This window comes from Portunus trituberculatus, chromosome 46 (genome assembly GCF_017591435.1).
Source record: "Portunus trituberculatus isolate SZX2019 chromosome 46, ASM1759143v1, whole genome shotgun sequence".
In the NCBI taxonomy this organism is placed as follows: Eukaryota; Metazoa; Arthropoda; class Malacostraca; order Decapoda; family Portunidae; genus Portunus; species Portunus trituberculatus.
In genome coordinates, this window is record NC_059300.1 from 28,137,735 (window position 1) to 28,155,234 (window position 17,500).

Consider the following 17,500-nt stretch of genomic DNA (forward strand, 5'->3'; position numbering starts at 1 on the left):
TGCCTTTTTTTTTCTTTTATATATACATTCATTTTGTTTATATATTTTTTCTAATGCATTTTCATGTTCAGGTTTAGAGGGTGATAATTATAGTATATATTTTGAATTACTCGCAGATATCCTCGTTAAATACACGTGTTCTCTCAGCTGTTGCTCGTGTTGGAAAGTATAATATTCGCCGGTAATTGTGAAAGCTGGCGTGAGTAAATGAATTTTTCTTTAGTTTTAATCCCGCCCTTCGGAGCGGAAATTCCAACAGCGCGCGGCGATCAGGGGCGGTAATGACCAAAAATACGCTTTAATAACTCATAATGCCGCGCAAACAGCTTTGTCTTTATTACAGTGATGGTTGTCATTGTTTGACCTATTATTATTATTATTATTGCTGGCGATGCTGATAGTAGTGGTGGTGGTGGTGGTGGTGGTGGTGGTGGTGGTGGTGATGCTGTTGTTCATTGTTATGATTTTGGTGGTCATCGTGTTGTTTTTATTATTGTTGTTACTGTCGTTGTTATTGTTGTCAGCAGTAAGGATAATACCATTCTTATTGCGACTAGTGTTGTTGGTGCTGGTGGTGGTGCTGCTTTACGGATTGTCGATTGATTTACATAAATTAAAGGATTTTGGTTTTTGATGATCGTAAAAAATTAGACAGAAGCAACATTATGGATTTATTGTGACAAGTTGATTTACTATTATCTTACTTCCTTGTTATTTATTTCTTTTTGTTTGTTTGTTTTCGTATATTTGTCATTTTTCTCGACAACTCGATGACAAGAGGCACCACACATCTCTTCTGCTAAGCTCAGCTGTGCACACCCTCGAGAGGAGCAGAGATCTGAATATCATTGTCATGTTCGTGCTGCTTTTCGTGAGAATTACGGGAAAAAAAACCCTTCCTTGCTGGTGTATAGCTGGTGTTGTATTCTTGTCGAGCGTCGCACAACAGGCAACAAATTTTGAGTGTGTTTTATTCACTCTTATGAATATTAACCCTCTAATTCTCTGGGTACTATGGTATTAATTTCACATTCCTTTTAATAGAAATAGGGAGCAATGAGAAGGAAGGCAGTTTTCAACCTCAAAATATTAAAAATCATCCTTTCTGTTGTATGAAATACGATGCATTTTTTTCTTCAATCATATACTGAAATCTTATCAACTATTGGTGGTTTCATTAAGTTTAGAATTGTACCTCTAGTGCTCAGTAAGTTAAATGATCCTTACTATTGGTTGATGCTGGCCATCCTATGGCTTTGCTATTAATGTACGTCATGATTTAGAAAGGCAATAATGACGGCTGAGAGAACGATTCGTTGGTTGGAAGCTTGAAGTGTTGCTTGATACTATTTCTTTATTTACTAATCCGGTTACTTGTTGATTAGTTATTCATATAAACTATTACGAGGAAATAATAAGGATAATCATTTAAGTATGTGTTCATCTCATTCACCGAAAAAAAAATAAACAGTTATTTCAGTAGATCGTTTAAGGTCTTGTGATGCTTGAATGAATTAATGAGTATCATGTTGTCATTAGCGGTCAAAAGACTGAAAATATTAAAATAACGTTCACGTAAGAGTTCAAATCAAATCAGCATTTTGTGTGTGTGTGTGTGTGTGTGTGTGTGTGTGTGTGTGTGTGTGTGTGTGTGTGTGTGTGTGTGTGTGTGTGTGTGTGTGTGTGTGTGTGTGTGTGTGTTTTTACTGTTTGATCTGCTGCAGTCTCTGACGAGACAGCCAGACCTTACCTTACCCTACGGAACGAGCTCAGACCTCATTATTTCCGATCTTCGGATAGGCCTGAGACCAGGCACACACCACACACCGGGACAACAAGGTCACAACTCTTCGATTTACATCCCGTACCTACTCACTGCTAGGTGAACAGGGGCTACACGTGAAAGGAGACACACCCAAATATCTCCACCCGGCCGGGGAATCGAATCCCGGTCCTCTGGCTTGTGAAGCCAGCGCTTTAACCACTGAGCTACCGGACTGTGTGTGTGTGTGTGTGTGTGTGTGTGTGTGTGTGTGTGTGTGTGTGTGTGTGTGTGTGTGTGTGTGTGTGTGTTTGTGTTCTTTTTTATGCTCAGTCTTTCAACTGTTAGTTTGTTGAGTCTGCCTGGAAGACATTTCAGAAAAAAAAAAAACTACTATAATATAAGGTTTCGTATATTGTTCACTGAAGCGTGTGTATTAGAGTCAAACATTTAATAATAAGAAAGTGGAAACGAACCAATATCATTTCACCGTAATTGTTTTTCATAATATATTCCAGATGTGATGCAGTGATAATTAGAAAACAAAAATACCATCATAGTATTTTTAAGACCAGTATTCTTTTAACAATGTTTTACCAGCTAGATTATTTGAAAAAAAGGCCGAACATGTAGTGGAGCATTCCGTCTATACCAATTTAAACCTTTTATCGAGTATGCAGGTTCCGTGTACCGCCTTCCCTTCACAAACTATAACGTGATGGCGGCGAGGGGACGTTTAGCCTCTGACTCTCATATTGGGGGCGCGCTTCTCTTCCCCTTCCAAAAATTCCTGCGTGGCGAAAGGCTTGTAAAGTTGAAGTAACCTAAATATTGGCCATTATGCGGCGCCTCACTCTGCGGGAAGGCGTCGGAAGGTGAAGCAAAAATGGCATGAGCCTCTGAGGTACAGTTTGTGCTTTCATTGATACAGAATTTTTTCCTTAATCAGCTCTAGCTTTTTACACGCTGATTTCTCCAGTGCGTAATGTCTGTCTGATACTTCCTAATACTAGGAAAGAGAGTAGACTTAGGCCATTGATTCCCATACAATTTCATAATCATTTCTACTTTCTTACATTTTCCTTTGTTTTTAATGCAAAAGGGAAAGCTAGACAAGGGCAATAAAAATAACAAAAAAGCCGACTTCATTGTCAGTTTCCATAAAGATGAGAACAGTTAGCCAAAAGTCTGGAACAAATGTCTTGTTTACTAAAATATCATAGGTAATTACTTAGTTTATATAAAACCTGTTTATATAAAACCCGTCTTTGTATGCTTTTTTTATGCAGGAGAGAGGGCCAGACAAGGGCAACAAAATATATATAAGAAAAAAGCCCACTTGAATGCTGGTTCTGTAGAAGATAAGTAAAGGCTTAGCCAAAATTAGGGAGCAAATGTCTTGATATCTCCCTCTTAAAAGAAGTGTATCTCCACTGTTGTCTCTTTATACTCCTGTCAATGTAAACCAAAGATGTACGTATATGTATAAAGGTGTGTTTAAGTTGCATTTCTTTGTTGCTACTAAGTTATCATCCATCATTATCTTCGAATATTTATTGTATAAAAGATTGGTGTGTTTAAATTTTCTGGTTATCGCAATCCTTTGTTTACCAAATTAAATACTGTAGCAAATGACAGTACTGTGAGGTTATAGTAAGTAGCACGCTGTAAGAAAAATTAAAGATACTATGTAACACACACACACACACACACACACACACACACACACACACACACACACCGCGTAGTGTAGTGGTTAGCACGCTCGACTCACAATCGAGAGGGCCGGGTTCGAGTCCCGGGAAGCGGCGAGGCAAATAGGCAAACCTCTTAATGTGTGGCCCCTGTTCACCTAGCAGTAAATAGGTAACTCGAGGGGTTGTGGCCTCGCGTTCCCGGTGTGTTGTGGTCTCAGTCCTACCCGAAGATCGGTCTATGAGCTCTGAGCTCGCTCCGTAATGGGGAAGACTGGCTGGGTGACCAGCAGACGACCGAGGTGAACACACACACACACACACACACACACACACACACACACACACACACACACACACACACATTTACGTAAGGCATAAGTTTTGATGTGTGCAGTGTTTGTTTGCTACGGAAAGAAGAAAATACAATCTCAAAACTTGGGGCGATAATTTACAAACTTTTGCCCATTCATTATACAGGCCGAGTTAATGTAGCCAAAGAAAAATAACTATGTGTAATTAGTTTTACGTTTTTAGAAAATGAGAAACTTCAATCTTTATACAAAAATAGTGTTTGGAAGGAAAGTAAACTCAATGTGTAGGTTTAGTGTGTGTGTGTGTGTGTGTGTGTGTGTGTGTGTGTGTGTGTGTGAGAGAGAGAGAGAGAGAGAGAGAGAGAGAGAGAGAGAGAGAGAGAGAGAGAGAGAGAGAGACTACAATATCTTCATTTTCAGAAACACTGTACTTAAAACTAATGACTGCATTTTCGAGTAAATTAAATTGACAACATTACATTTCAATCTTCTTTAATTATTGGTGTTCTGACATTTCAATTACTTGTGGCAACTGAAGAAGGATGTAATCAATGTAAGTGCACAACTTTTCTAAACTTTCATTATCAATATCATCAACTTTATTTTATTTCATCAGGTGTTAAGAAAAGTATCATACTATTCTGCTGGTTTAGTGTCAATGAAATAAAGAAATAAAACAGGCAATTTGACAGCTTAGTTCATAATACCTTCACAGTTCTCGTAATTTACAGAATTTATGTATATTTTTTCGTGTTGCTGAGAGAGAGAGAGAGAGAGAGAGAGAGAGAGAGAGAGAGAGAGAGAGAGAGAGAGAGAGAGAGAGATTGGTAGAAAATACAAAAGGTAATTAAACAGTTTTAGGATCAATAATCACACACACACACACACACACACACACACACACACACACACACACACACACACACACACACACGCCTTGGTCTAATCTTCCCGAGCGTCGCCGATCACGTGATGGATTTAATGAGTGGAAAGTCTGCCCTGATTGGTCGTTCCGTTCATTATGGCTAATTAATTAACCGTTTGAGAATGACGGGGGAAAATAATGAGGTTATCGGCTTTATTTATACATTTTTCATAGGTACAGAAAGAGAGAGAGAGAGAGAGAGAGAGAGAGAGAGAGAGAGAGAGAGAGAGAGAGAGAGAGAGAGAGCAAGAGAGAGTCACAGGGAAGTGGAAGCCTTGTGAAGGAAACATGAAGTCTGGAGGGAGGCAGCAACGGAGAAATATGGAGGAGGAGGAAGAGGAGGAGGAGGAGGAGGAGGAGGAGGAGGAGGAGGAGGAGGAGGTAGAGGGGGAAAAATTGCGAGGAAAAATATAGAGCCAGAAGAAAAACGAAATTGCAGGAGCGACACGGAATGAAAAATAAGACAGATAAAAGAAAAAAAGAGGAAAGAAAAAAAAACAAGAGAATTTTGTGGCATCCATCTTGTCCTCCATTATGAATGTATCTCTTCCTGACAAGAACTTCTCTTCATACTCGTCTTGCACAAAATGTAAACAAACAGCGGCCATCTTTCTTCCCCACTTTGGCCGGAGCCGCCCCACTATTTCCCTGCTCCCTGGAACCCGTGACAAATGGCCAGCGATGGAAACTCCAGCCGGTGTCTCACAACTCTATTTTGTTATACTCGCCCAAGCCCCGCCGCTCGCTGCCTGGTGAACAAAAGCAACAGGAGTAGAGTAAGGTGGCATGCCCGCAAGCTGCCCGCAACCCAACCTACCAACCGACCAACCAACCAACCCGCCAGAAACACTCCCGCAAACCCGCCCGCCGTTTCCTTCTGTCTGTCTGTCTCCGTGTCGCTGTCCAGCCAAACGCACCACTGCACGCCTCGCTCATGTCCATCCCTTTGTGGTGCGAGATAACTAGTTCCCTTATACGTTTTCTATTTAACTGTATTGCTTAATTCACATGTTTCAGTAACTTCTTTGGTCTTCTTCTCTGCCTGTAAGACTTAAATAAATACATTTTACCATTTCTTATACGTGTTTTATTTTTCATTCTGTTATTTCATGCGTGTTTTTCTCTCTCTCTAATTCTAATGTCTTATGTATACAAGTAGCTATTTGAATTTCCTCATCTAACTTTAATTACGACAGACAAATACGCTTAACTAGTTTTTTATGTATGTTTTATTTCCTTGTTATATTCAGTCATTAAAGTGAAGTGGTCTTTATCCTTCCTTTTAATGAGTGCCTATTTCTTTTAAGGCAAACAAATACATCTTAATATACCTTCTTTCCCCATTACACCCTCTCATTAAGGTTTAGTAGTCTTTATCCTGCACTCTACATACGCAGTCATAAACAAATAAAGACCGTCACGAGAGGGAAGTATACAAGTAAATGTATCATATTTTTCATACCTTTTAACATAAACAAACAGATTCAAGTGCTATTTATTTACGTTTTCTCTCCCCCATTAGATCCATTCATTAAAGTGTAATGGTCTTTATCCTCCCTTGCATGCACAGAGTTATAAAGCAATAAAGCCTGGCACGTGAGGGAAGTAAAGTAATAAGGCCGGATATGTGAAGAGCATCAAGTATTCAAGTCCTTATTCACACTCCCAGGTGGCGAGGGCGGTAAACTGCAGGCCAAGATGAACAGGTGGAAATGTAGTGAGGTAAATATATTCCCTTGACTTCCACGGGCGGCGGAAATGTTTTGCTCAAGTATTTCATGCAAAGTGGCGGCCGCGATAAGCTTAAAGTTAAGATTAAGTCCGCAGCTCGGGCCGGCGGCATTCCGACAGCGTTCCGCGGCTCGTGTTGGGAATTGTGGTCCATTGTTCAGCGCCACGCGAGGCCTCCCTCAGACATGCGGCCCGACCCGTAATGGCTTTATCTGATTGTCTTTGTTCTCTCTCATTAACAAGCTGTTTATATTTTCTTCTTCCTGGATTTGGACACTAAAATTGTATACTGGTTTGTTCGTGTCTGACATTCATTTCTTGCTCGTTATGTCTTTGTTTTCAGGTTGTCTTTGTTATTACTCCTTTGCAAGTCATTATTTTCTTGGTTCGTTATAATTGAACACGTTAGACTCATGACATATTTATTTAGTGACATGTTTTTTATTATATTTTTATTATAAGGTACATATTTATTATTATTGTGCCCTTATCAACTTTCCTTTGTTTGCCTCAATTAGAAGTCCATAATATTCTCTTGTTTCCATTCAATACGGAGAATCTATTGCTTTCTTTTGCTTTGTCTCTGCTGTTTACTTGTCTATCTATCTTGGTTTTTTTTTTTATTCCTCTCTCACTACCTCGCCTTTTCTTCCCTCCTATTTTCAAATTTATTTGTCATCTGCCTGCTGTTGTTTATGATTCGCTCATTTAATATCCATATTTTCCATCCCCGGTCCTTGTCTCGACTTTTATTTTTCTCCTGCCTTGCGTTTTTCTCATATTTTTGTCTCCTTTCCACTCCTCCATCAAAGAAAAAGAAAAAAGAGTAGTCTTTTTTAATTCTTTCTAAATTCTCACTTTTCCCCAACCTTTTGTTTCCCGTCATGTCCCTTCCTCGTTTCCTTCCCTATTTTCCCCACAGTCTTCAGCACAACCATTATTTGCACCCGCCACCATTCATTGCCTCTCCATCCCGACCACCACCACTACCACTCCCACCATCAACGCCACCACCACCATCACTACCAGTACTTAAACCCCAGTGATTTGTAATTAATTGGAGCACTGGTACACAGACTTAATAGTGTGACCCCTTCCCTCCGTGTCCCTCCCTCCCTACCTGCCTGCCTCGTTCGACCCGCCACCCTCGTCCCCTCCCCTTTGTTTTCCTGATTAAAACAAAACGCCACCTGCCACGAATTTGAGCTTAATGAGGCCTTTGCATAATTTCGGGAGGAAATTAAATTACCCGTCCCAATGGCGACGAGTTTGGTGAAAAACGCGGAATGTCCATTTTTCCGTAGGTTAGTTACGGGCGAGTATGCAAATCAGTTCCTAATTAAGAGAAAGGTGAATTGATTTCTTTTTCACCATTTCAACATCACAGACAGAGTTTTGTGTCGTGACGCGGCCACCTGTCCCGTCCCAGCGCGGCAGGAAGGACGCGCGCTCCAGGAGATGGATGTGTCCGGCCTCAGATTGTCTCCTGCTTGTTGCGAGCGAGTTGTGCGAAATTTATGGCTTTTCCATCCGGCGTAGAAAAATCGTTGAATACCAAGTAATTTCTCCTCAATCTTGCCTGCCGCTCGCCACTTGCCCGCAGTCCTCCTTGCAATGCCTTTCTCAAGCATTCACTGAAGACCTCCTCGCCTACCGCCTTCTTTCTTAAAATATCGTGAATTTCAAATAGTTTCTTAGTCTTCTTCGCCGCAAGCCACAAACCTTACACTACTGCAAAGACTGAGTCTCCCTCTCTCTTGCCCAGCTCGAGGTACGTTTGCCGACTTAGTGCTGGAGGCCAAAAGACTAAGGGTGAATAGTCAAAGGAGATGCTTATAGATTGGTTGACTATGAAGTTCTGTTTGTGAAATTCGTTGTATCTTTATTAGCGAGGTTCCGTATAATATGTTTTTCTTTTGAGAAAAACATATTATACTAATTAACATCATCAATTCTGTGTGATGCATTTGTCTTATGTATATTCCACGATATTTTCCATGTTAAAATGTTAAGATGACCCTTCTAGGCTCGGCCACGCTCCGATGTTAGGAAAAGCATTTTCTCAGACTATTGACTCGTCAATTCAAAAGTCGTCCTGTTCCTAATACTGTAGATATGGGAATCAGGAAGTAAAAGTAAATACCAATGACGAGAATAATAATGTCTATATTTCATCGAGAAAAGGATCGACGTATTACTTGAATATTTTTTACTTATATGAGTGTTTTAAATATTCAGATTGTTGTCTTGTCCTTTTTTTTTCATCAGTCACCAATAGCACATTCACACAAAATATCATGTATGAACTGTAACTTCCCTCACCAAACATTCGCGGCTCCCTTTACCTCCAGTTTCTTTCTTTCTTGGTTTCGTATCCAATCTCATGATACAGAGAGAGAGAGAGAGAGAGAGAGAGAGAGAGAGAGAGAGAGAGAGAGAGAGAGAGAGAGAGAGAGAGAGAGAGAGAGAGAGAGAGAGAGAGAGAGAGAGAGAGAGAGAGAGAGAGAGAGAGAGAGAGAGAGAGAGAGAGAGAGAGAGAGAGAGAGAGAGAGAGAGAGAGAGAGAGAGAGAGAGAGAGAGAGAGAGAGAGAGAGAGAGAGAGAGAGAGAGAGAGAGAGAGAGAGAGAGAGAGAGAGAGAGAGAGAGAGAGAGAGAGAGAGAGAGAGAGAGAGAGAGAGAGAGAGAGAGAGAGAGAGAGAGAGAGAGAGAGAGAGAGAGAGAGAGAGAGAGAGAGAGAGAGAGAGAGAGAGAGAGAGAGAGAGAGAGAGAGAGAGAGAGAGAGAGAGAGAGAGAGAGAGAGAGAGAGAGAGAGAGAGAGAGAGAGAGAGAGAGAGAGAGAGAGAGAGAGAGAGAGAGAGAGAGAGAGAGAGAGAGAGAGAGAGAGAGAGAGAGAGAGAGAGAGAGAGAGAGAGAGAGAGAGAGTCGTCCATCCCCCGTCAGATATCCTCTGCCTGAGTCGTGTCGTGGAAATATTGAGCTGTCATGCTTCTGGAAATGTTCAGACCGAGGCTCCAGCGGACACTGTATCCACTATCCACCTTTCTTACCGGCATACGTAATTAAGAAAAGTTCAAATTAATGGTTGAATGTTCGTTCAAGTGCAGATTTGATAGGTGAAGCATTAGCGGTGACTGTAGCTTGCTGAGAAACGGTAATTAATGTGGCGCCTGTGTGTCTGTCTGACCTGGGATTCGAAGAGCAGGAAGAAGGGTAGTTGTCCAGTTCATCTCCGATAATGCCTCACCAATCAGCTCGCCTCTGAGGGAGCAGGCCTGCATAGCTCTGGGGATCCAAGGTTAACTGTTCTATAAATCTGTGAGGAGAAATTATGAGATTATATAAAAGATTGGGGTTGTGATTGTCTTATATATCTACGGGTTATTTAAAGTGACAGATTTATATGTTTGGTAATTACTGACCAGGATATGTGAGTAGGTGTTTTGGCGGGTGGGTGGGCGGGTGGGAGGTAGCGTGCTTGATGGCTGGCTTGATGGAATTACTGCTTTACTAACTGGTTAATTCACTGCCGATTGTTTGACTGTGTGAATTAAAGACTAATTATCTGTCATACTGGCTAGTTGACGGAATGATTTGCTGGCTAGCTAAATGCCTTATGCACTTACTCTCTCACTGGCTGGGTGTCTCGCTGATTCATTTATCGAGAGACTTGCTAACTGCTCAACTGGCTGATGGGTGTGTGGCTTCCTGCTTAGTTGGCTGGCTGGCTAACTGGCTGGCCGACCCACAAACTCATCAAGTAAGAGAAACGACTCCTGGACGCATTTGCGAAGACTAGAACAGTTAATTCCGGATAACAGAAACCAATCTGGGATAACCGAGAGCTGATATTCCGACCTCTCTATTGCCTCGTTTCATGCGAATGCGAATCCTATGCTTCTCTTTCTCTTCCTTCCTTTCTCTCTCCTTTCTCTCTTGCTTCTCTCCGTTCTCCGGCCACTCCTGCACCTCCAATCTTCTTCCCATCGCTCTTTCCTCGTTTCCTCCCTTCTCCTCCCTCGCACAGTCAACATTCACTCTCAAACTCGTAACTCACCTCCGTTCTTTCATATTTTTATTAGCTGGACGGGAGAAAGGGAGGGAGGGAGGATAGGGGCGTGACATTACTTACTTTTGGCTACAGTGGGAGATATACGAGCCATTGATTCATGAGGCTGGTAAGCTTGGTGTATTGTTTGGCCGGTAAGTAATGTGGGGAAAAAGTGGAAGTGCCGCTCCTGTCTGTCTCTCGTTTTTTTTCCTTTCTCCCCGCCCTCCCCCTCCCGCTGGTTCGCCAATTTATTTCCGGAAGGTGTTGAAACGCGAGGCTGGATTTTATTGGAAAGACAAATGGTTCGCTGGGAAAAGGAGAACTTCGTTTTCAGACAGAGAAGAAAGACTGAGAACGTAATTTCATTTCATTTGCAATGTTCTTTTAGCAGCGGTAGACGAACGAGTACTGAGATGCCTGGCCACACATGTTAACCAGACTCACGTTGGGACCTCAGGCAAGAATAGGCTGGTCTTTACTCTTACACTCCTTCCTTGCATTCCTTCCTCCTCCTATCTATAACATTAATATCAGAGCGAAGCGTCGGATCACTCGCTAAGTAAATGTTTCTTTCCTCAGTTCCAAGGATTTGCTGAATAGAGCATTAGACAGTATACGAAGAAAAACGATGAATAAAACCTTTTACCTGGAAGGGAGCAGCTTCGGATCACCTGCAGAATCTAAACTGAAAGTAGATCTGGTCTTTTTCCACGTATACGATATTCATCCTTCACAAAAGACAGACAGCAAAAATGAGAGAAAAAAAGAAAGAATACATTTTCCTTTTCCTTTCTCTTTCTTTCTCTTAATACACATTTTTTTCTGTTTCTCAATGTTACCCATCCGACTTTTTTTTGTACACGATGCCCTAAGCCTATCCCTTCATTCTGGACACATGCATATGGAACCAGACCCCAAAAGAGAGTTAGACAGCCGCCTGTGCCGTCCCCTCCTGCCGCGGCTTTGACCAGTTACAGGAAGGGGAAGCGAGACCCCCTTGCCGTGTATTGAGGGAGGTCCTTTGAATGCATGACCTTGAAACGTGAAATGAACTCCAGCTCTGTCTGCTCTTCCATCCCTTTGTCTTCCCAGTGTGAGTGAGAGAGAGAGAGAGAGAGAGAGAGAGAGAGAGAGAGAGAGAGAGAGAGAGAGAGAGAGAGGGTAAGGGTAAGGGTAAGGAAGAGTTATCACTGTCTTTCGTCTATGCTTCATCTTAATTGTTCCCTTGGCTACCTTCGCTTCTTCCGCGTTTCACTCCTTCACTCTTCTTTTTCGTCCTTGCCACCGTTTCTCTTCACATACATCCATGAGAGAGAGAGAGAGAGAGAGAGAGAGAGAGAGAGAGAGAGATTGACGTACCAATACATAGATAAGAAGAAACAAACACAGGGCGGATAGGAGACAACCAGATGGACAAGCAACAACAATGAAGATGGAAGGGTAAACATTAGCAGAGACACAATTTTGGCAGAAAGACAGAGAAAAAAAATAAAAACAGCGTACAAATAAATGCACAAGAATCGGGCACAGGAATGGACGGAGATTGATCGCCTGGGAAGTGTATACATTGAAAATAAACAAGGAGTTATACATAAACAAACTCGCAGACAGACATCAAATCAAGTCACTTTATATTTTTTTTCACTATATTTTTCTTTTCATTCAAAGTTGCAACTGAAAGAGGATTTAAAGTTTATTGGATGATGTAAGAGTTAATGTGTGTGTGTGTGTGTGTGTGTGTGTGTGTGTGTGTGTGTGTGTGTGTGTCTGTCTGTCTGTCTGTCTGTCTGTCTGTCTGTCTGTCTGTCTGTCTGTCTGTCTGTCTCTCTGTCTCTCTCTCTCTCTCTCTCTCTCTCTCTCTCTCTCTCTCTCTCTCTCTCTCTCTCTCTCTCTCTCTCTCTCGACGTAAACACGCATTACTCTCTCTCTCTCTCTCTCTCTCTCTCTCTCTCTCTCTCTCTCTCTCTCTCTCTCTCTCTCTCTCTCTCTCTCTCTCTCTCTCTCTCTCTCTCTCTCTCTCTCTCTCTCTCTCGACTAACCGACCGACCAACCGACGCAAACACTCTCTCTCTCTCTCTCTCTCTCTCTCTCTCTCTCTCTCTCTCTCTCTCTCTCTCTCTCTCTCTCTCTCTCTCTCTCTCTCTCTCTCTCTCTCTCTCTCTCTCTCTCTCTCTCTCTCTCTCTCTCTCTCTCTCTCTCAAACACGCACGCATTCTCGACAGAGGCTTTAAAATCTCAACTCTCTCTCTGTACTCCGAGCTACAATTTAATGTCAAGACCATCGCACTATTTACTTAGTTTTCATATTCTTTTCACAATTTTTCTCTGCTGCACCCACCACGTTTTGTTTAATATTTATTCCTCCTCGTGCAACTCTTGACATTTATCTGTTCATTTATCTTCCTGAGCGGCATTTGGTGTTCTCTCAAACCGTTCTTATTCTCCATTAAGAGGGAATTTTTCTCTAAAACATTTTTTTTTTCCTTTCCCCTTTGACCTCATTCACTACGCACTTATTCTCGTATAGCAAGAAACATTTTTCCTCTACCATTTTTTCCCCTCGTGTCTTATTTCCTTTCAATTGGCAGTGATTTCCTTTTACCCTTTACCCTTCCCTTATCCTGTTCTTACTCCTCCTCCCCTTTGCAGTCCCTCCCTCGCTAGCCATTATGTTTCCCCCCTTAGGGCCATTTAGTGCCCCTTCAAGGTCATTACAGTTCCCCGTTTAGCCAATTGACGGCAGTTTGCACATAGAAGGACTCTTTGGTAATTAGCAAATGTTACCAAATTAGCGTGGCATTGTTGGGCGTTCGGTACGGTTTTGCCAATTTGCTTTAAAGGACCAGTTGTTGTAATCGTGTTGCTGAGTGTGTGTGCTTAAAGTTTGCTGGTATTTATAGTAGTAATAGTAATAATAGCTGGGGTAGTAGTAGTGCTAGTAGGGTCAGTGCAAGTGGTAATGGTAGTTGTAGTTTGTTTTTTTTGCAAGAGTTGTTAGTTGTTTTAGTAGGAAGTTATATAGTTGTTCTTGTAGTAGTAGTAGTGGTAGTAGTAGTAGTAGTAGTAGTAGTAGTACTGGTAGTAGAAGTAGTAGCAGTTGTCGTCCAGTTGTAGTAGTAGTAGTGGTAGTAGTAGTAGTAGTAGTAGTAGTAGTAGTAGTAGTAGTAGTAGTAGTAGTAGTAGTAGTAGTAGTAGTAGTAGTAGTAGTAGTAGTAGTAGTAGTAGTAGTAGTAGTAGTAGTAGTAGTAGTAATAGTACAGTTGTAGCAGTAGTATGCAGTAGTAGTAATCCAGTAGTAGTAGCAGTAGTAGCCCAGTTGTAGCACCAGTTATCATGATGGAGTAACGGTAGTTATAAGGATGGAAGTGACTATGATAACAATATCAGCCAAAGCAACTCTTACACCACCCGTCCCTTTGAGAAAACCATGGAGCAACGCGAACAAAGAGTACGGGCAGTGTCCTCCTTCGAGCAACGGGGAGTAACCAGACAGGAATAAAAGCCAAGAATCAGCAGCAGCCACCAGAGAAGCGGCAGTCATCAGGCAAACTACCCTATTGTCGGACTCCTGCCCTGCCATCATCTCCACTCAACCTGTCTCTATCCCCGCGCCGCCCGCTGTCACGTCACCGCCCGTTCTCCCCATAACAACAGTACGACTTGCATAACGACGCTATTATGGGTCACTAGCGGGTCGTAACCACCTTGTTAACTCCCTCGGGATGGTCCAAAGAGATGGCTGATGGCGACGCGGGAGCTGCTGTCTGTACCCGCTGACATCACTATCTGTCCTCGATGAAGTGGTCTCAGCCATCATCTTGTCTCTTGAGTGCTTGGTTTAGTAGCTGTGACTCATAATGACTGAGAGTACTGGGTGGTTCTCCGCATCACCTTCTCTTGTGTACTTAGTGGTTGTGATTCATAATGTCTTTGTGCTTGGTCGTCTCAGGTTTCATCTTCGTTTTGAATACTTAGCTTTGGATTAATTAATTTGTTGTGATTGTTAATGCTTCTGTACTGAGTTGTCTTGCAAAAGATTCATTCGGATTGAACCGGAAATGTATGGATGAATATAAATATTCATCCATATATCATTAACGGCAGGTTAATGATATATGATAGACAAACAAATATACAATTCCCTTTAACAAACACATTGGGAAGAAGAGCAGTACATAGGCACAGTAGATGGAGGCATGTAAAGGGATGTAAAAATACCTGGATAGGTAGATATTTTTTTGTGTACAATACCTACATACTCACAACATTCCCCGTTCAGGTTTTATTGCAACGGCGGTGTGTTGCAGCGGCGCGGGTGTGGACCGATGGTGAGGGCCGCGAGTGTGCCCCGGGAAGGGAGTGCGGCGCGAGGCATTACGGGCGGCGCGGCGGGCCGTTACCATGCATATTGTGCGTGACTACTGTGCAACATTAGGGTGTAATTAAATTTTTATGAACTCAGGTTAGGAAAGAAAAAAAAGGTAAGCTGTTGTGCAACTTTTCTGTGTATGTATGTATGCATGTATGTATGAGTGTATAATATGTTACTAAATGCGCCTGCTTCTATTCGCTTCTCTCTCTCTCTCTCTCTCTCTCTCTCTCTCTCTCTCTCTCTCTCTCTCTCTCTCTCTCTCTCTCTCTCTCTCTCTCTCTCTGAACTAAGGACAACATCAACACTATACAATACAAAGGTGTCAACGTCCTACCCTAAAAATCTGCCCTTCAAGAAGCATCGTGCGTCTGGCGTAGCAGTATTGTTCAGTCTATCCTGTTCTTATTCCATGGAGACTTTCCGTTTTCTATAAACACCCACCTCGTCTTGTTACGTTCCTGCACTTAATTTCACGCTGCATAAGTGTTGATGCTTTAGTGTGAACATGACTGTTCGTATTTGCATGTGGTGATTGACATGTATTTAATTGTGAAAGCTTGTTGATTCAAATGTTCGAACCTTATACTGAACGAAGCAGTAAATTATTAGATCAAAGATACAAGTTATAGGAAAGGAGGAGGCAAGTAATAGTTCCTTTCACTGCTAGACTGTATCAGTGTTTTTTTCTCTAACCTCGTAGCCTAGAAAACTATGTCTCTAAAGTGTGTCCATGTAAATTGTTATTATTTTTCTCTATTGTAAGTGGTGTGGATATTGAAAAAGAAAGACCAGAAAAGTGAGAGGATTATTGGTGTCACATAATTAAAAGGCAGTTGTGGGGTTTTCCATATATATTTGTGTCGCGAAAATAAATTTGTTTATTATAAGTTCTATTAATTAAACAATACGCAGCGTTACCTAGCACGGATGTGTAATATTGGGGGTGCTCTGTGTGATGTGGTGGTTAGTCCCTATTGATAACTGCTTTGGATGGGAGGCGATGCTGGCAGTGCATCTCTAGTGGTAAGGGTGTGCTTGATGTATAACCGATTATGTGTGTGGAGGTATTCTGTATTTGAAGATCATGATGAGATGTTATCCCTTCGAGCTGGACTGATTCCACATTTCCGTTATGGCTGCTTAATGAAACTGTCAGTCCTTTAACCCTCCTCCTACTCCTCCACCTCCTCCTTCTCCTCCTCCTATGACTTTTCTCTTCTCTCCCTAAAAAGTGTCTGGTTGTACTTTCCTCTAAAGTGTGTGACGCAAGATTTTTCCCTGTTGTACAATATTTCATGTATCTAAATTTTAATGCAAAGTGAAATTTGTAATCAACAAGTATTTTGATAATTGTATGTATTTTTTTCAGAATGAAAATGCAGTTGTGCACAACACTGCTTCACTTCATTTTCAAGTTTCGAACTCCCGCAAGACACCTCAAGTCCAATCATTTCCTCCCCGCCCGCTGCTGCCTGCCCCATGCCTCGCCGCGCTCCCTCCTCCTCTCCGTCATTCTTCTCTTCTTCCATCCGGCGCCAACACAAGTCACTGAAAATCAAGGCGAGTGCAAACCAGATAAGATAACGAACAGTGATTGAAAACGCTGATGAAAAGAGAAAAACTGTGAGGTGTGGCGGCTGTCTCGTTGTGTGTTTGTGTTGTTGAGCGGTGGGGTGAGGAGTGTGGGACAATGGTTGCTTCCAGGAGCCATCACTGAACCATGGGAGCTGCAAGCACCACCACAGCACAGTAGGAGGATGGTGCAGCCCAGTACAGCTGAGGTACGTGGATCCAAGTGTTTCTAGTGTCTGTTTATGGTGTGTTGATGGGATATTGTGCTGGCACCCACCACGGCCTGGGGAATCTGGCATCTTTCCTTCCTGAAATTTCGTCCTTTCTAAAGCAACTGAGCTAACTTGATCAGACTGCAGCGGGCCTTGGATTCAGTAATACATAGATTCGCTTTTCGGTCCCCTCTTGCTGTTGCTCCTTAAAGCATGGCGCGGAGGACGATTATGTTTTGTACAGGGACTCGCAATGCTGCCTGATGCTCCCATAGAGAATGGAGGTAGTTTCATGACTCGGGAGAAAGAGACTTGGTTATCAGTCACAGAATTGACCTTCACTTCCGGTTATGATATCACTGGCTTGCGCGAAGCTTAGATTTGAGGAGGAATAAGATGAGTAAGAGACGCATGAGGAAAAGAGAGAATAGGAAATTACATGGGAAGACAGGAGGAGGAGTAGATTTTTCAGTTACATCATTGCATTTATTGGTAATTTGCTTGAACGATTTCAAGCTGATGAATGTTAGGGGGCGCTGTGCTTGTATCGCCTGGTAAGCGGTTCCTTTTTCTTACTATCTACTTTTTTTATCCCTGCCTTGACATGTAGCCAAGGAAAATAACTCGCCGGATTCTGCACACTGACACCAATGACACACAGGTGGTGATTAATTTGTCAACTTTTCTTAACCCTACTTCCATGCATTTTCCCTCTACCCTTCCCTTGAATTCTCTCGCCATACCTGCAATTCGTTTTAGTCTCCCCTTGCCGTCGCTTCTCGCTCTCCCTCCGTCAAGGCGACACACGTATAATTAATGTTCTCGGGGATCGGGAAGTAATCACGTAGCGAAACTCATCATGCCTCGCTA

At 42.3% G+C, this 17,500-nt stretch overlaps 1 long non-coding RNA gene across 2 annotated transcripts in view; it reads left to right on the plus strand.

The window, feature by feature from the left end:
• LOC123520233 overlaps positions 1-17,500 on the plus strand; it is a 181,022-nt gene that overhangs the window by 109,421 nt on the left and 54,101 nt on the right. For both annotated transcript variants that reach the window (XR_006679202.1, XR_006679203.1), the window contains exon 3: positions 16,216-16,627. This is a non-coding gene — a long non-coding RNA (uncharacterized LOC123520233). The remainder of the gene's footprint in view (positions 1-16,215; positions 16,628-17,500) is intronic.